Source organism: Liolophura sinensis, chromosome 7, assembly GCF_032854445.1.
Source record: "Liolophura sinensis isolate JHLJ2023 chromosome 7, CUHK_Ljap_v2, whole genome shotgun sequence".
Lineage (NCBI taxonomy): Eukaryota > Metazoa > Mollusca > Polyplacophora > Chitonida > Chitonidae > Liolophura > Liolophura sinensis.
In genome coordinates, this window is record NC_088301.1 from 26127646 (window position 1) to 26148069 (window position 20424).

The following is a 20424-nucleotide window of genomic DNA, read 5'->3' on the forward strand; positions in this document are numbered from 1 at the left end:
CAGTGTCAAAGTATGTTAAAATAATAGCACACCTTAAATGCTGTATGATATACATGTTCATTTTACCCTAAAAAATATGCTTTCTCTCTACCACAACTGCCGAAATGTTAGATTTAATATACTTTAATAGTATTAAAATCAAACATTTTGGCAGTTGTGGCAAGAGAAAGCATATTTTTAGGATATTCTTCACATCATTTCAGTTTTAAGAGGGGCCGAGGTGGTGAATGCACCAGCGAGGTGCAGTGACCCAGGAGCCTCACTATAGTGCGGTCGCTGTGAGTTCTAGTCCAGCTCATGTTGGCTTCCTCTCTCCGGCCATACGTTGGAAGGCCGGGAAGTACAGCTAATCACTGTATTTATATGCAGTATGTCGGAAATGTGGAATATGGAAAACTTATGTTTTTTGACATTCTGAAATATTGAAATATTCTGGTAAAGAAATCAGTTCTTACTTTTTGCAGAATAATTTCCAGTAAAGACGATCTTACCTACTGACAAGTTAAAGATGCACATCGCAGACCCGGTGGAGGAACCAGCTTTCCAAGCCATCCTTAATCGTACCATGAGGAGAATGTTCAAACAGCCAGCCAGGGCCGACAGAATGGCCATCAAGATATTCAGAGGTGTTGTGGACAACTCAGGCACGCCGCTTAGAACGCCCAAACTGTAGTTCCTCAACACTGAATCATTAGTGCTGATAGTGATATTCTCAGATGCCATTTTTTGACGATATTTAGGCGTTTGGGATGAAAACTGTATAACAAAATGCTTTGACCACAGCCTGCCTTTGCGCAAAGGTACAAAACGTTCTCGAAGGAAGCGAATAGCTGCCCGCGCGAGTATTGGAGATGATAGTGGTAGCCAAGAGGGGTGCGCATCAGTAACTATATAGGCTTATATATTACTGACATTATGACACGCGTCATTCAACGTCGCAGTGAATTTCAGACCTACGACATACATGATAAATAAAGCCATCGACCATGATATTAACACAAAATGGTAGATTTAATAAATATGCTATATAACGGAACCATATACAGAGAGGATATTAACACTTGTTACAATTGGGCAATGCAGATCAATAATTACACATAGTGTCGCTGCATGATAACACACGTGCATATAGTTCATGGCGTGAATGCACGACATGGCTGAACTTTTGCACTGTGCGTGTAGGAAACCACAATAGTGCCTTCGCGGACTAAATGTGTTATATATATATTGCTTTTGCTATAGAAGCCCATGTGCTTCCCGGTTCCTCCACCCACTCCGGTTTCCTCCAGTCATAAAAACTTAACAAGCGAAGAATTCGATTTAGCGTGAAATAAACAACAATCAAATAAAGCAGCTCATTGAGTCTAATTCCCCCTTGGGTTCGTCAGCATGCAGCTTTTTTTTTAAAGAATTGCTGTGAAATTATGAAGATCATCCATGAAGGCTCATTCAATTTTGATTTTTTTCCCCATCTATTGTAATTGGGGCCTGTAAGCCGTGTTGGCTGTAAGAATTGTTTTTCTCTGTATTTGCGATTACGTATTTTGGGCAACTGATGAAGTATCACTCAGTTAAGTTAAGAAAACAGCTTTAACCCCATTTATATACCATTGCACGATGAAAGGTACAGTGTATCTTATTTATTTAAAATTTATTCAGAAACTCAGGATGGCGGCTCCAAATATGCGACATGTATCTTTATAAAACGACCCCACATGCATGCAATGTACTTGATTTCCATGAGAGTAAAGTGCCACTTTAGTCGATGTCCCCATTGGGCTTCCACGCAAAACAGTTTGGGTCTGTGGTCACAGACAACAAAGACCGACAGTTACACGGGTAGGAATAATATATTATACATTATATAGTCCATAGCATTGTAGGATCTACCGTGTATAAACTCTTATTAGAATAGGCTTTATATTCTTCCCCTGGGAATCCGACATCATGAAACCAATGCAAATCAATAAAATGTTGATGAAGGCAGAAAGACCGTTGTAGGCAGGCCCGTGAATAGCATTTTCCCTTTTATATTTCATCAACATGTATTTAGGTATAGAAATGTTCCATGATACAATCATCTTTTTCTCAGAACTCTCTAACCTCCCTACAGTTCATCAGTTTTACTTCTTTATTATTATTATTATGATTTTTTCTGTTTTACTCATTTCCTTTTCAATTTTTTTTTCACCTCTTTCGCGTCCTTGTTCTTTTTCCTGGCATGGGTTATCTCCCCTTGGTACAATTTATCGTAAACAAGTTATTGACAACTGTACAATAAATCACTATTTCTTTTTTCGATGAATAACTTCTTATTCCACGTCGAGAAAGGCCCAGGATATCACAGATGCGAAATTTTGTTTATTTTTTTTGTTTCTTTGATTTTGCAATCTGACGTTAGAGGTCAGGCCTGCGATGGTCTTATAAAGTGCTATCGGAAACCCTCGAATTTATACCTTCTGGGATAACCCTACCGCGTCTCCGACAACGACATCATGGCAAACTAGCACATGGCGAAGGATCGGTGAAATGGGCTCGTAAGAAAAACTAATATTTTGCAGAAAATATGGGACTGGTAAGTACCAACCAACTTTGCACGTGTCTATTAAGAGTTGATTTCTTCGTTGCACTTTTGATTTGGAAAGTATTTGAAGATTTTATCGAGCTATCGGATAATTTTTTTCATGGCACGTTGAAACAGGCTCGCCAACCTATCGCGCCAAACCGGGAAGTCATAGACGAGGAATAAAGAAAGCGTGCTGTGATAATAATCGCTTGTATTTTCAACGAGAACAGTGTCACTAATGTCAGGAGATCATAAAGCCGTCTTTGTGAAGTAAAGAAGGTGAACTATTTCAGGGAATTTGTTATGTCAACGCAGTTCTGGAAATATTTAGAAAATAATATAAAGAGCTGTTCCCCCTCCCCCAATAAAAAGAAAAGGGAAAAAATCAGAACAAAGAATGTACCGAGATTAAAAAGGCCTATATGATTATTAATAATTAGTATTTTGATAATTTTCACATTTCAAAGTAAATATAGAGAGGAAAGCACTTTTTTTCCTTTTGTTTTTAACATGCAATTATGCCTTGGAGATGGTGTTCATGTGTGTAATACATACATGCAGTAAATTTACAAACCGTTTTACAATTTCAACAGTTATTCTGACAGGGCCTCCATGGCTCAGATGGTTAGCGCGCTAGCGCAGTCTAATGGCCCATGAGCCTCTCACCAGAGCAGTGGCTGTGAATTCAAGTTCAGCTCATGCTGGTTTCCTCTCTGGCCATACATTGGAAGGTCTGTTCAGCAACCTGCGGATGGTCGTGGGTTTCCCTCGGGCTCTGCTCGGTTTCCTCTCACCATAATGCTGACTGCCGTCGTATAAGTGAAATATTCTTAAGTATGGCGTAAAACACCGATCAAATAGACAAATATTATTCTCATATGCAGATGTGGATTTTTACAGCCATATAATTGCATTTAATCTGAGTTTTTCAGGTAGTTGGAGGAATTGTTTAAGGTTAACAAAAATATTGGGATGAATTAAACTGTGAGTGTTTGCCATGTAACATGCATTCCTTGTATTTTTGATGGGAGTGGCAACATATGCAGTGGGGTATGGGAAGACGGCATGTTTGTTTTAATCCCAGGAGGTGGCGCTAGTGTGAAGGAGAACCTTGAGCCATTGTTACCTTTAAAATGGATTCAGTTTCTGCTGTAACATCGTACCGTCTTTAATGTGACCTGCATTCTTTTGAATAAGGTTACTATTCATTCCTCACTTGGTTAACGCGCTAGCACAGCGTAATGACCCAGGAGCCTCTCACCAATGCGGTCGCTGTGACTTCAAGCCCAGCTCATGCTGGCTTCCTCTCCTCTCCGGTTTCCTCTGGGCTCTGCCCGGTTTCCACCCACCATAATGCTGGTCGCCGTCGGATGAGTGAAATATTCTTGAGTATGGCGTAAAACACCAATCAGATAAAAATGGACTATTCATTCCATTCTTAGTGAAATCAGTGGGGAAATGGCCATAGACAGCATTCTGATGTGATTTTATAGATGTCGGACATTTTTAACCCCCCGCTCACCATAATGTTACATTGAAAAACTAAATGACATTAGTGTAAAAATTGATACAGTGTAATCTTTGCGACTTTGCAATATTGTCAATTTTGGAAGTAACGATTGCTTGAGGTCCTGCTTTGCATTAGTGCTGCCTCACAAAATAAAAAAAATATGCCATCTCATTGTGATGATTAGTGCTAGCATTTAAGAGGAATTAAATATGTCATGGGCGTAGGCATTTGTCCGCTCTTGTCTAAACATCAGTATGCTAGATCACCAAGTGAATGTAAACAGCTGGTCGTGTGATAAATTATATATTTCAGTCTCCTCAGGCCTTCTGTTCCTCGACTATTATAATCCTTTACCAACATGTGACATGCCAGAACTATTACATATGGGACATGTAATTTGACAGACAAGAAAAATTGAGGAAGGCAATTATGTGGGAATTTGGTACAATTTTTTTTTTAATCCAGGAAAGCATTTCAGATTATCTTAATCCTTATTCTTTAACCTTACTTCTAACACAGAGGGTTTGACTCATAAGTAGCTCTTTAAATTGTTTTTTTTTTTCCCTTTGCTTGCTAGCTCGCTCTTTTATCTAACATTCTCTTTCTCTTCAGATTGTTTTCAGGTTTGAAATGCAGTGGAAGGAATTACCAACTATGGATTTACCCATGTTTCAAGAATCTGAGTTTTCGATCTTTGGAGCAGAAGTTGTTTGTGACAGATTTTCCAAAGGAGGTTGAATAGTGTTTTCTGTTTTTATTCGTGGAAAGTGCTTTTGTGGGCTGTGGAATGTTTGTAGTACTTCTCTGTGATCAAAGGGAGTTAACTCTGGCCAATGGTAAGTTCTCTGTGAATGATCTCCCTTGAAATTTGTCCCAATGTAACAGAATGACTTGGTGACTGTTTATGGAGACAGAGCTGTCCTGTTTCAATAATTTGTTTCTTGAGACAGAGATGTCCTGTTTCAATAATTTGTGGTAGAGCGAAAAACTGAATATTAGTATCAATTTCTAAATAAGCTTACCATTAAAGTAGCTATTTCGTACTTTCTCCAGTTTTTCCAGTTTCTAGTTTTTCCAGTTTCAGCCACTCTGCCACTTTTGCTTAGATTATAGCTTGGTGTAGAATCTGACATGACGTGTAATGGTAATATTGATGCAATTATCAGAGGTAACCCTTATATCTGAGAAATTGTAACTGATCAAAGTTCTTAGTGATCCTTGCTTGGCTTTTTGCACACTACTTGAAAACCACTTGTCTTCCAGCAATAGTTACATATATCTGAATGTTATGTGTTGGAAAGCCCATCAGTAACTTGCCAAAGATTGGTGGTTTGTCTTAGACACTTCAGTAAATAAGTGAAATTATATTATTGGGTACTGCATAAAACACCTATCAAATAAATAAACTTGGCTTGATACAGTGTTGAGTTAAAATACAAATTCTTTGCATAAAAGTATGGTTTATTTGTTTGTTTCTCCACATTTCCTCCTTCTTTGGTAAGCTTAACTCAAAAGGATCCTGCCACCAAACTTAGGGACCAAATCTGCCTTGGGCTGTCTCTGGCTGTCTTGAGCTTCAAAATTTGTTCAGATGCTGTACTTCACTTAAAGAAAAGACAACAAATAATTTATCCTTAGTTATTTTGAAACAGAAAGGGACATAGACTTGAATGGTCGGAAGAACTCGATAACTCGTGTAAATCAAGTTTTATTCTGGAATTCTTATGGAGCCATGGGAGGTGCTATTTAAGAGAAACAGAAATAGGGTGTTGTGTCACCCATACCCAAGGCTCATATAGCAAAACAGAGTTCAGGTGATGTTCTGCATTCTCGGGGCTATAGAAAGAACTCCCACCGGATTGGTTAAAATTGATAACATGGTTGTGCTTTTTCTCTATGTGCGAGATTTTACTTGCTCTGAACTGTAATTACTTGGTTAAGCAACTTCACAAAATGAAAAGGTTTGCTTCGTAAACTTGATGTGGAATTTTTTTATCCTTGCATAGACATCTGGTCTAATGGTGTCTTTTCTTTCAAATGGAGAGGACCTATACTGATTTGCCGAATGCCACGTTATGTATCGTGACTGAGTGGAGTGCAGTTTTGTGTGAGGACACTGGCTTGCTACAAGGTGACACTCTGGTACTTTGTGTGAAATATTGGTATTAATTTATTTCCTGGATTGTTGTTTCATAGGAAGAGAGAAAAAAAGGAAAATCAAATGGATATGCCCATTAGAAGACTTTGTGTCACTCATTCTATTGTTGTTTGTGACAATAGCAGGCCTTGAAATATAAGGAGCGCGATCGCGCTCGCGTTCCTACGCGCACCTAAACTCATTTTGGGGAGCTCTATAAATCGCACGCCAGCCGCCGTGACAGGGGAGGTAACTTTAGGCAAACTCTTCTGTGTTGAAGGTGACAATCGTTGCCTCTGCAAGGCGAAAGGGAACGGCATGTGTACTGGTTAAGTGCACCGTACAGAACGTTCACGCTCTAGTCTTCAACAGGATGTCTTCCGTGAAGCTAAAAACCTTCCTTGCATGGCCAACAGGAAATGTGATAGGCTACAAAACGAGTAGCGAGGATGGACTGACGCAAGTGACTGAGGTGTGGTGCAAAACCTGCGCTGCTCACGAGGCGCAGTTGGTACCCAAGCTCCGTGGAAGAGCTGTCGCTGACTTCATGAAGTATACAACGGGAACCAGCTTTATTACAAAACACACCGTCATGCGGCACCTTGAATCTAAAGTGCATCATATGGGTGTCGAACTTGAAAAGTTGGCTGAGACTGCTTTAGGTCAGGCACTGAAGACTGGTCAGAAACGCCTCGAAGATGAAACTTATCAGAAACTTTCTCATATCTTTTGGAATTATATGCTGTTATTTTTTTTATTATTATTTTTTTTTTTCACAGCATTCAATGACAATTCTGACAATGACACTTCTGACTTGTGCTGTCTTCTGGTATTGAATTTACCCTCATTAAGACACCTGTTATCCACCCATGACCATGCAGGCCCTCAGTAAAATAGTCCAGGTCAAAGCCATTTAACTTACCAAAACTATGGCAGCCATGTTTATATAGATTTTCAGTTTTTGTATATTTTATGAAATAGCTCTCCTAAAGTAATTTAGGAGGACTATTTCCAGGAGAGCTTTTCACACTCCTTGCTGAAATAAGGAGGACTGAAAATAGCACTCCTGGGATTTTCAAACGACGAGGCCTGCAATAGTGCAATAAAATAGCAAAATAGATGACTGGTCAGTCATATTAATATACTAATATTCATGAAATCTTCTGAAATGAAGGTAGAAATCTATAATTGGATATGCATTTCTGCCTCCCTAACAAAAGAGTGTTAAGAATGACATCCATGAAGCCGTCAGGAATGGATGTCAAATTAGTACAGTTTGGAAGTTTTCCATGGAGCAAAATATTTCCTGTCCAATACATACAGTCACTAACCTGGCCCATTGACCGGCTATCTCTTGACCAAAAGACTTTTGGCGGAGCAATGACCCAGGAGCCTCTCACCAATGTGGTCGCTGTGAGTTCATGTCCAGCTGTACGTTGGAAGGGCTGCCAGCAACTTGTGGCTGTGGGTTTACCCCAAGCTTGGCTCGGCCTCCTCAAGCCATAATGCTGACTACCGTCAGAAATATTTTTAAGTACGGCGTAAAACACCAAATAAATAACTAAATCATACTTTTGTAACGTTTTGTAACAAGGGTTCATCAAACTTGAGACATCATCAAACCAAAATATTAATGATCATTCTTATGGTTGCCAAATTAATTCAGAGTTAAAGGGCAGCTTTTGACAACTTTGTATATATCGCGGCTTGGTTGATGTTTGACATATAGTTAGCTGAAATCAATGTTTGAGGTAATAACCTGGGGCAAGTATATAGTGTAGGTGTGTGAGTATGTCTGAGTTTGCTCCCTTTACACGTGTATGTTTTCATTTGAAATCTGCACACTGGCTAGATTTCATATGTGTCTTCATATGTCAAGTGAAAAAAAAGTTATGGTGGCATCAAAGCATTGTTATCACAAATAAACGATACTTTGAATTTCTGTTCACATCTTGTGACATGTTTTTAAATATGGCTGTAGCATTTCTAACCAGGATAGCTTCATTAGCTGAGGGGGAAAAAAAGTCTGACACTCAAGAATATTATAAAACGTCTGCCAGGATTACGTTGGGAGAAAAGCGGGTAGAGCGGAAACCCACGACCATTGGAAAGTTGCCGCAGGCCTTCCCATGTATGACCGGGGAAAATCTAATGATAAATCCAATTAATAACTTCTAATGTAACTTTAACGAAGCCAACAAATGTTTTGGTTTATATGTGTTGAATTTATTCTGGTAACAAAGGTTCATTTACTACGTACAGATGTTGGGAAAGATAGCAAATAATACACCACGAAAAATAGTGTTTAAATTAAAATACCGTCTCCTTATAGGTTTGTTAAACTCGGGTTGGGTCATACCAGAGACTTTAAAAATGGTACTTGTTGTTGCCTCGGGGAGCCTCCGTGGCTCAGTTGGTTAGCGCGCTAGCGCAGCGTGATGACCCAGCAGTCTCTCAGCAATGCGGTCGCTGTGAGTTCAAGTCCAGCTCATGCTGGCTTCCTCTCTGGCCGTATGTGGGAAGGTCTGACAGCAACCTGCAGATGGTCGTGGGTTTCCCCCGGGCTTTGCCCGGTTTCCACCCACCATGATGCTGGCCATCATTGTATAAGTGAAATATTCTTGAGTGCGGCGTAAACCACCAATCAAAATCAAATCTTTATCTATGGCTATTGACAGAGTAAGCCACATCTCCATTTCAGGCTGCATGTTACTACACGTGCCACAACAGATCAGTCGTGGTCAAATTAGCACCTGGTTACAGACGGGCTTTTAAAGTTCACAACTGAAGCTGCTTAAACATTTCAAAGTAACACTTTGTCCTTGGTATTTTTATTTTCTCCTTTGTTCTTGCTACAAGTTTAGTTTATGCAAATGAGAATACGATTTGTTATGTGTTAGTGAAACAAATATTTAATGCAGTAGGCTTGCTTCCGCTAGGTTAAGTCATTGGCCATCAAGTGAAAATTCGCACTGCCCTACGTACTGTTAGATCTCATAAAATTTGAACTGTAAAAAAAGACCTGGGGACTTGATGAAATGTAAATGGGGCTTATTCTCCAATACATTCAGAGTGTATTTCTTAAAAGTAAAAGATAAAAAATATGTGGAAAATGATACAGAACGAAAAAGAAAAAGGCTCTGACATATTTGGGTCTCGTACTATAAATGTGGCCTACAGGTTTAACCTAACCAAAATTCCAATTTTGGCAAGCAAATTAATTCTGCAGAAGTTTTAAAGATGTGAATGATCAGAATTGCTTGAAATTGTGTTTAATTTACTGTAATTCACCTAAAGCTGTAGCATTTTTGAAGTTACACATTTTGCCTGATCCGAATCGATTCATCCACCGTATAGGACCACTTAGGAGTTTTAATTCAATTTTACCAGTATCAGAAGTTAAGCACTGGCATCAAAGATTTTAAGGCCTGTTTTTTCGGTTTTGTTTTTTTAGGCTGACTGCAGAGCAAAATCAGATGACAGGAGTTGCACAGTCATAGTTGGATATACTGGCGTCAGAAACAAAATGTGTTGTGTTCCAAGAAAATATTTTAAATTTTAACTTCAACAGGACGAGCGAGAGAGAGAGAGAGAATAAGGATTCAGGGGGAATAACTCTAACAACTGAAGGTAAATTCTTACATTTGTTTTGTTCTTGTAGTTACCTCCCCTGGCCTGTTTGGCTGCGAGGAATCGACCTGGCCATCTCTAAGTTTATAAGCTGAATTTCAGACTACATTGCCCATCCACATGTATATGATACATGGGCTTTGATCCAATTTCACCAATCAAATAGCTTCCATTTTATGATGTATTTATTACATATGATCAATGCAATGCATGTAAAAGGCGAAAGAATTTGCTTCCAAAATATGTAAAGGTCCCCAGCGTCTTGAAATTTGAATGTCAAATCGATTTTCGATCATTTGGAGGTTGCATTCCTGTAGCTCTTGTTTTTTTTTTTTTTTGTCGGGGTTACACGTTTGACAGCAGCTCTAAGATCTCGCAAATGTCACTATTTAATGAGTCATCAGAGAAATGTCACTATTTAATGAGTCATCAGAGATTGTTTAAAAAGCTGGGAAATACTTGTAGTGTTGCCTCATGGGTAACTTGACCAAGGTATAAATTTTTGAAAGATATCATTAGTTGAGGTTCACCAAGGCTATACAACAGCTCAAACTGCCTGTCACAGTTTGAGCTATCTGAGATACGATTTTCCCACACATGAAAAGTGGCAAATTACAACTTTCTGGAGTGGTATAAGCAGGTTAGATTGGCCAAGGTATGATTTTTTTCACATATGACCTAGCTACCCAAGCAGAGATTGGCCATTGTATGATTTTTCACATATGACCCAGCTACCCAAGCTCGGATTGGCCAAGGTACGATTTTTTCACATATCACCTAGCTACCCAGGCTCAGATTGGCCAAGGTGTGATTTTCTCATATGTGAACTACCTCAGCTAAGATTGGCCAAAGTATGATTTACTGAGATCCCCCCCCCCCCCACCTCTCCCCACAATGACCTACCCCAGGTAAGACTAGCCAAGATGTGACTTTAGCATGCACATCCTTCCCCAAGGTATGATGTTTAATGATTCCTCTCTGAATTACAACCTATCTTGGCCTCTTTATCTTGGCCTCTTATACAAATATATCTCAGGTTGTTACCATTCAAATTCAGTGTGTGTTCAAAATATCATCATTTTTACTGGCTGGATCACATCCAATGTTGGTCTCTGATACGAACATGTATACACGTAGGGGGAAGATTTATATGGCCTTGTGGAAGTGCACTACTGGTGGGAAAGTAAGGAAGGACTTGTTCAAGTGGTGAAACTTCAAAATCTGTGAGTGGCACATTCAGACTGAATGGGTTTGGGATAAGACACAAATGTCTGGGAAAACTAAGAGTTTGCTAGGTTTTGTTTGTGACATGAAGAAAGATGCCCCCTCCCCCTTTAGTCACCTCCCCCCCCCCCCTCTAATGGGCATTATAAACATATTAGGTAGGATTTGCGCCCTGTAAAAGGGCTGCTGTCATTGGCAGTGCCTGAGTGTGAAGGGGCAGGGATTTAAGGGGTAATTGTGGAATGGGGGTGGTGGGGTGAGATTAAAGGGCTCTTTTAGATGAATGAAAACATTTCTGGCTCATCAAACACTCCCACAACACACCAAACACTGCCAGGCCACAATGTCCCCTCACCCTCAATCCCCCACTCCTCAACTCTGAATCCACCATCCCTCACTCCACCACCCCTCACTCCCTATTCTTATTTTTATCTAAAACAGACCTCCTGCACTAGTGGAAATAAATTAGCCAGCAGGGAGTTAAGTGAAAAGAGCAGACAGGGTAACATTTCTGATCCTCCTCGATATGTTATTAACAGACCCTTATAACAGGCCAGTTGTTATATTTTTTTTTTAACATGGTATAATTGTCGGTTTAATCTGTAATTAGTCAAAAATTGAAATCAGTTCCTCTGGGAAAGCAGAATTTTATGGGGGTATCTGACAGTTCATGGCTAAGGTGGTGACCTTTTTATTGCTAGATCACATGAGAATGGGTTCAGTATCATTTTGTGGCAGAGACTTTGCGGCAAAATTATAAATAGTCAAGTGATCTTACATGCACTTCCCTGGAGAAGCTGTACAGTTTGAGCCACTGGGTTGTCTCAATGTCTTTTGAGACAGGGTATTCTGACAAAGTTAATGATGAGAATTGAAACACTCGGATTACAAACTCTTGCTAAATCCATGGCTGGAGTTGGGCAATTTTCCTTTTGTTGACACATGATACACAGAGTATTACATGTGGGAACTTTCCCAGTTACTTGAAAAGAGTTTGGTGGTTTAAAATTAAAGCTGATTACCAATGTATACTTGAACAATTCTTTATTGTTGTGTATTTTTTTTTTAATGAAGAAAAAAAGATGAGTAGTAACTTTGTCTTAATGTTTGAGATGACGCAGAATGTATTTGCATGTATTTGCATGTATTTTGATTGCAAACTGTATCATTAGTAGTCTATGTAATGTAATGGACAACTATGTAATGCCAGTAAGGTAGCCACAGGTAACTAGTTCACTATTATCACACCCGTGATCTCCCCCCCCCCCCCCCCCCCCCCAAATCAAGCTTCAGTTTCTAATGTGGGGATCCTCAAGCTGGAGACAGTGTCTTTAGGCTAGCTGTGAAAGGGATTTAAAATTAAATGGGGGCTATGAATATCCCACTTACTCTTTACACACAGATTAAGACGGGTTGCTTGCAGCCCTGTGGGAGAGAGGGGTTGGAGGGGGTAGTGCTCTGCCTTCAGCTTGACCCAGGGTTTAGGGAGTGGGCAGGAAGTGGGGTATCTGCTGTCTAGGGCATTCTCAGCCCTTTATGTAAGGGCTATTGTATCAGGGTCAGCCAAAGGCTAATTCACATTGGGGGCATAGGGTGTGAAAGCAGGAGGGATTTCAGCACCCAAATCAGGACCATGTGGCTTGGGCTAGGTGTGAAGCGAGAATGGTCCCTTAGGTCCCCTTCAGCTCAGCTGGCCATGAAAATTTTTTTATGTATCCGAGCTAATGCTTTTTAAGTTTTTTGGGGCCTGGAAAAGAGCTAGGAAACAGGACTGGCTGGCCTGGTGTCATAATGGATATGGTGGGGTGTCATGTTTGGTGTCTTGAGCATGATACTTCAGTTGCAGCAGCACTTTTCGCCGGATAGAGTCACCCTGCCACAAGACGACACAATATATGTACACACACCTACATGTACTTACTTCTCTTGGTCATATGACTGAAAAATTGTTAAGTATGATGTTATGACCCCAAGCATACATACATGCTGTGCATAAGTGGAAATTCAACTAATATGGATCATTTTGCATTGCTTTGAGCTTTTATAACTGTAGAATATTTATTCCAAGTATTGTGGAAAATTTAAATGTTGGAAATCAGAAATCAGTATTGTATGCAAACTCTCTGAAGACTCAAGTATACAAACTGTCTCTTTGATCTTGAAGATGACCAACTTCGTCGTAATAGTTGACCCAAGGTTCTTTACCGAGAAGGGGTTGGTGTAATGAATGTGGAGACAGGATATACACACCTCCAGTAAAACCTATTGCAAGTTTGTGTTTGAAATTTATGTACAAGGCTTATGTTTACACCAGTTCAGGTGTTTCAAAGTCTTAACTCTTTAATTCTTGTCATCCTTGTGGGAATGGAGGACAGGGGGTGATGGGTAATCTTGGCTGGAATATAAACAGAGCAGAGGCCAGTCAGAGGGTACCAGGTCTGGGATGTTTACCCTGGAACTCCCTCTGACTCTGGTAAACTGACTGACCAATGGTGACCCAGACAGACTTGTCTTAGGGGGCTTCTCCAAATAACCAAAATAGTAAGCTGTTTATTAGTGGACAGGCTGTTGTAGCAGATTAGAGTTGGAGTGGACAACAACTTGTTAACATGTGGGGAAACTGGAATTGATTTATAGTGTTTCATAGTTTAAAGGTTCTCAAATGAAAGCCATTCTTTAGGATGTTTACTTTAGGATGAATGTCTATGGTTACAGATAAACAGTGTTGACCCCTGACATTGCCCTTTCCCCCATGCTTACTGTCAGTGGATGATATTCGCAAGATCCTTGGTCTTGTTGATGAAGACCTTAGACTGTGTTGGAAGACAAATTAAATATTTTGTTAAAGCAAAACACAGTGAAGAGAGATGTGTTTTTAGCATGGTAAATGCACTTGAGGTAGTTTTGTTACTGCTATGTAAGACCTGGGATACCTAATAGATACCATATTGTCCTGTTCTATGACAGGGCCCCTCGACACCATACACCCTGTATTATGTATGTATATATACATATATATATGTATAAGTTTTAAATTTTGACTAGTCTCCAGTCAAGAATCGCTTAGTGCATTTGAACCCAGTTATTTGGCTTTGGCTTGATCCGGTGTGGGAAGATTCTGTATTATGGAGTTACAAAACCTAGCCAAGTGTTTACAGCCTGCAAAAGGGGGCTTTTGAGATCAAAGGGTTAATCCCCTAAATTGCATCTTACAGACTGACCATTCCAGTGCCTGGCCCCTGAATGGTGAGTGACTGGTCAGTGCCTGTCATCACTTATGGTATTAAAGGAGATGTGAAATGTACACAGACTTGCTGATCACAGAACATAAAACCAGAACATATTATAAAGGCCAGTTGTCAAGGAGATATAAAATACACACAGACTTTCTGACCATCCTTAGAACTTGGGTTATCTGTTTGTGGGGCTATTGTGGACATTTGTCACTCCAGGACAGTCTGCCCTACCACCCCCACCCCCAACAAAAAATCTAACTCCACCCATGTTGCCCTAGCTAGTAGCTATTTCATGTGAACCCTGTGACCCTGCAGCATAGCTAAGTGTCCTTGATTTTCACAAATGGCCCCCATCTCTGTGGGTGTAGATATCTAGACCAACACTATAGAAATAGATCATGTAAATGTTTTAATTATTTACTTCATTATGATTATTATGTTCTTTAACATCATATACAAGAATTTATCATTTTATAAGCCAGCAGTACATGTAAGTTTTATGTGATGAGGAAACTTTGGTTTCCCACGTATAAGAGATATGACATGTATAACATATTAGGGCTCCCGGTTATTGGAGTACAAAAGTTCTGGTATTCAATGCAAATAGCTGCACAAGTGCTAGTGAGAGCTTATGCTCTCCAATACATGCGATAAATAATTAGATAGGTTACATAATGTATATTATTTAATATTTATGAGGTATGAGTTATAACGTTAAAACATCCGTAAGACCGAGAGGTATAAATTTTTCATCGATGCTCTCTCCTGGATGCACTAGAGGACACGTGCAAACTGCAATCAGCTGCAAGTGTGTGCACTCGTGAGCTGCAAGAGTACCTGCAGCAATGCACAGCTGCCTATCAGATCAGAGCAGCATGGCATGAATTGCATGATGTCGAGGAGGTGCAGAAGTGAGTTGTGCGATTAATGAGTTGTAATAAGTTATCATGACCGACAGGAGCATGGGGAGGGGAGGGGGGGGGAGGGGGGAGGGGGAGGGGGGGAGGGGGGATATCAAGAGTGGTGTGGTGTCAGACCTGCACGCCACAGAACAGCAGAACCAGGTGCATGAAGGGTGCTTTTTGCTGTTTGCAGTACATGAAACAAAACCCAGAAACAAGAACACGCACATGTTGTAGGCAGACCTAAACATGCCCATAACATGGCCTGTGTAAGTCTTCATGCTAATGCGTTGTGAAAATGCCATAAATCTTCCCTTACCACCGAGCTGTTTCTAACGACCATTCCTGAGTGACAGTCGGGTATCTACATGTATGTGGATGCGGTGATTTATTCCTAACTCTGTAGGTTTGTAGGCTGTGCAACGTTACAGTCCTCCAGCCTCCCAACCTCGTGTAACTGTATATTGCTCTTCTGAGCTCTTCTGGTGCATGCACAGTTGTGTTTTATTTTAGTCTGGGAGATCACAGTTGCATGTCTGTTGCACTGGAATGTGAAAAAATATGCAAGACGACAGGAATGTGTAACTGTTCCTTACCTGTTGCACGTGCATGTAGTAACCCGTGGGAAGGTAGTATAGAGGCATAGAAATCCTGAGACAGTTACCACTTAGCTTTGTTGGATGTTCTTTCTTATTAAATTTAGATACCTTAAGATACAGTATATTTGTAAGAAGTTGTCCGTGTAAGTATGAACAATTGGGTGCGAGGTAGACCTTTGAAGTTGAGGTCGATATAAATGGAATAATTTAGCACTCTCTCTCTAAGAATACACCCTAAATTCCTCCCAAATTCGAACACATATACCATGGCATATTAGAGGAATATTTCCTTATTGCTATCTTCTAATAGGAGAGTTTTGAGTTTGAACTCTTATATGGCTCAAGGTAAAGAAATGTTATTGTATACTCTAGTGGGAAGGTTTTTTCTAATTAATAAGTTGTAAAGAATTTTATTACTTAAAACGTAGGTAATTTTTTTTAGTGAATGTAAATGTTGTGTGAAGTTTGGTTGGAAGGTACTCTGGTGACAAAGCTGTAATGTTAGACTGATTGTCTCTATGTATATATGCATGTGTATTATGATAATTAAGAGAATTTAAAATAGTAATTAAATTAAAAAAAAAAATTAAATTCAGCACTAATTATGTCCATGTGAAATAATGAGTTATTATGTCAGCTGAGGTAAAGTCACCTGCAAATTGGCTGTGCAATTAAGTTTTTTTACTTCTTTTACCTGTGGTTATTATGTTACGTGTTTATCATACATTAGCATTTGTCGTCTGTGTAATTTCCAGATGTGATGACGTAGGTGGTGCCGAGCGTGATTGATCTAGCTGATCGGGAATGTATATTATTAGAGTTGTGTATATATTCATAGTGCAGGTTACATCAAAGTTTTCTACATTTACTTGGCGTCATTATGTAGATTTCACATCGTTTGCACGAACGCACCAACTTTGCAGCTGTCTCATCTAACGTCGCTATCAGTTAATGCAACGAGACCCACTGTCACGCAAAACATTACTACATGCTTTCATAGTAGAAAAAAATGCCATGTATGCTTGTGTTATGTAAATGATCTCGAACGGCGAAGTGTGCACAAAATATTTATAGAGATAACCGCTTGGGAAAAATGCAAGTTGCATTGAAGGCATAGGTGACATTACTAGAGAATTGGTGGGAGGGAAGATTGTGTGACCATTAATGAATATACGTTGTGAATTGAACGAAGTATATTAATTGTGGTGCAAGTTTATAGTTGTAGCATTTATTATTTGTAGCCGAATTGTTTTGATTCCCTTTTCAAGTTGCTGTCACAATATTGATGAAGTGTGAAAAATGAGATGTTATGAACTTGAAATAACAGTGTGTGAAAGTTGCATGCCTTCTCTATTAATGGGTTTGAAGCCTCAGACCAACAGCGGGAGAAAGCTGTGTTAAGGGAAGCGTGTGAACTCAGGCCCTACTCCAGCACATGCACCCAACAAAGAGATGTACTCAAAGTAGGTCAGCAGGTCATGTGCTGTCTGTGTGACCACAGTTAGGCGAATAACCCAGTGGCTCAGCCAAGTTCAGTATTGGCTGGCAGACTTCTTACATACCAAGTAATCTAGTTATATACAACCCAGATTGTCTCAGCTGGTTAGTCAAAAAACTGCATGTCAGAAACCTTCCGGGCGGAAATAGTTCCCTTAGTTTTATATGACTATTTTTGTATAGTTCACATAAATGTTTTTGTCAACCTGTCGGCAGAGTGTTTTAAGAAGTACAAGGAAGAAGTTAATCTAGCCAATAGTGGTAATTATTAACCAGGATGTAAAAGTTTTAATTGAAATCGTGCTGGTAAAAAATGCCTGGAATGAATCATATGTGTTGTAACTAAGAACATGTACCGGTACATGTTATTTAAAAGTCTGTTTTATAACGTTGTGGACTCTTGATTGTCAGGACTATAATATAGTAATGTAATACTTTGTCCATTATTTTATTGTGTTGGCACTATTGTTATATGGTATTGGCACTATTGTTATATGGTGCTGGCACTATTGTTATATGGTATTGGCACTATTGTTATATGGTATTGGCACTATTGTCATATGGTATTGGCACTATTGTTATATGGTGCTGGCACTATTGTTATGTGGTGCTGGCACTATTGTTATGTTATTGGCACTATTGTTATATTGTGTTGACACTATTGTTATATTGTGTTGGCACTATTGTTATATTGTGTTGACACTTGTTATATTGTGTTGGCACTATTGTTATATTGTGCTGGCACTACTGTTATGTTATTGGCACTATTGTTATATTGTGTTGGCACTGTGTGCTGACTTCAGATTTGTCTGCACTGATAATACGTACACCGGCCCAGATAGCACAGTTGGTAGAGCGTCCGCTTCGGGACCGGTAGATCCAGGATCAATCCTTGATCGAGTCACACCTAAGACTTTAAAAGAGGAAGTTGTAACTTCCTCGCTTGGCGTTCAGCATGAAGGGGATAGTGCAACGACTGGTTGACCCGTATCAGTATAATGGCCTGGGCGGGGCGGCTTGCTTGCCTTCGGGAAGTCGTCTCAGTGAGGCAGCACTAAATAAAAGAGCGTTGGAAATCCGTCCTGCAACAAGTAGGCACATTACACGTACATGCACCCTAATGATTCCTTCGTCGTCATATGACTGAAAAATTGTTGAACGACGTTAAACCCCAAGCACTCACTCACTCACTGATAATACGTATATGTGGTGTTTAAACTTGTATAATATCATCTTGGCACTATTCTTATATGGTGTCTGATTGGTCTGAACTTGTATTATATGGTGTCTACACTTGTATAATGTATATTTATCAGCACTATCATGTTATTGGCAGTGTTATTAGGCTTATGACGTGTAATATCAGGCATGGTACCTGGGTATATTACTGGCCATACAAGTAGATGGCAGGGGGCCTTTGTGGCTCAGTTGGGGGCCTCTGTGGCTCAATTGGTTAAAACAGGTGCCTATCACCAATACGGTTGCTGTGAGTTAAAGTCCAGCTCATGCTCGCATCGTCTCTGATCGTGCGTGGGAAGGTCTGTCAGCAACCTGTGGATGGTGGTGGCTTTCCCCTGGGTTCTTCACGGTTTCCTCCCACCATAATGCTGGCTGCCATCGTATAAGTGAAGTATTCTTGAGTATGGCGTAAAACACCAATCAAGTGAATAGTTTAGTAAAATTAAATGACCAGTATCAGCTGTGAACCAGAGATAAAATCATGGCTGGTATTCATGTATATATGGTGTTTTTGAGTTAGGAGCGTACTTTGTAGTTACACGGTTACTGCCTTTAATTGGCTAGTAAATGACTCTTGATTCAGTATTATTGAGCAGTACCTTGTTTCCTTCATGCATTGGCAGAGGTTTGAAAATGTCTGCCTTAATTGAAGCAGGAGACCCGAGTTTAGTTCTGAGCCATTACATACCCAAAGTCATTAAAACAGGACGTCTTGGGTGCTTTAGGAATGGGCATAGACCAAGGTGGCTTTGATATCGGTATGTTTGGACTTGGTGGGGCGTTACATTTGGTGTCTTTGGCATGGTGATTTAGTGAGGCAGCACGGTCAGTGTGTTAACATTGAGACAGTCTGCTGAAAGAAGACAATGTCATAGTTGGACTACAATAACTCATGTCCTGTGACTCAGTTATCTACCTGTGTAACACAAGTGCATTAGATGTTAGTCAATGATGTCCTGTGACTCAGTTATCTACCTGTGTAACACAAGTGCATTAGATGTTAGTCAGTGATGTCCTGTGACTCAGTTATCTACCTGTGTAACACAAGTGCATTAGATGTTAGTCAGTGATGTCCTGTGACTCAGTTATCTACCTGTGTAACACAAGTGCATTAGATGTTAGTCAGTGATGTCCTGTGACTCAGTTATCTACCGGTGTATTAAACACAAGTGCCTCAGATGTAAGTCATTGACATCCTGTGACTCAATTATCTAACTGTGTAATGCAAGTGCCTCATTGTCAATGACGTCCTTTGATCTCAACCGAGAAAAGATCTAATCTTCTAGATATGTGAATGGTACAGAAGAAATTACCTACAAGTAGTGTGATCAACAGTCTACCCAATGACTGACATACATATCTTAACATTAGCTCGTGTCGGGACAATTCTTTGTCTTCTGCTAGGACAAATGAGGCAGCTTCTCATAGTCAGTCCCCGGCTTAGTCAGGGAATTTGTGGTGTTCCCTCCCTCACTGTTTTTAGTCACTGGGTGACAATACATTTATGTGATCATTGACACCCATGTATCCATTTATCCTAGCAGTGGTGTGACTTAATTTTTTTTTTTAGTGCCTGACATCAGGGCAGTGTGCACCTCGATTCAGCCTGCCCTCAGAGGAAAGGGCCAGCCATCAGGGCAGGTAGTAGCCTTGATATACCTGCCCACAGCCAATGTTCGACAGAGCCGAATATTAACCACTAAAATGCCTTTGATGCAATGGATGACACAATGAAGCACAAGCATAACATATATAAATCGATCCTGTCTTCCTTATACTGTCTTCGTTCAATTAAATTAGATGCTACAGTCCTGTAATTTTCAACAATTTCAAATATTTACCTACATCAACGTTTAATCATTGAATTAAAAAGCCTGGTAGGTT

At 39.9% G+C, this 20424-nt stretch overlaps 1 long non-coding RNA gene across 1 annotated transcript; it reads left to right on the top strand.

Annotated features, from left to right (window-relative positions):
• Positions 1-2496: 2496 nt before the first annotated feature.
• LOC135469613 (uncharacterized) lies at positions 2497-9838 on the top strand. The gene is made up of 3 exons (XR_010444341.1): positions 2497-2575; positions 4689-4912; positions 9668-9838. It is a non-coding gene; the product is annotated as an uncharacterized LOC135469613 (long non-coding RNA).
• The last annotated feature ends 10586 nt before the right edge of the window (positions 9839-20424 follow it).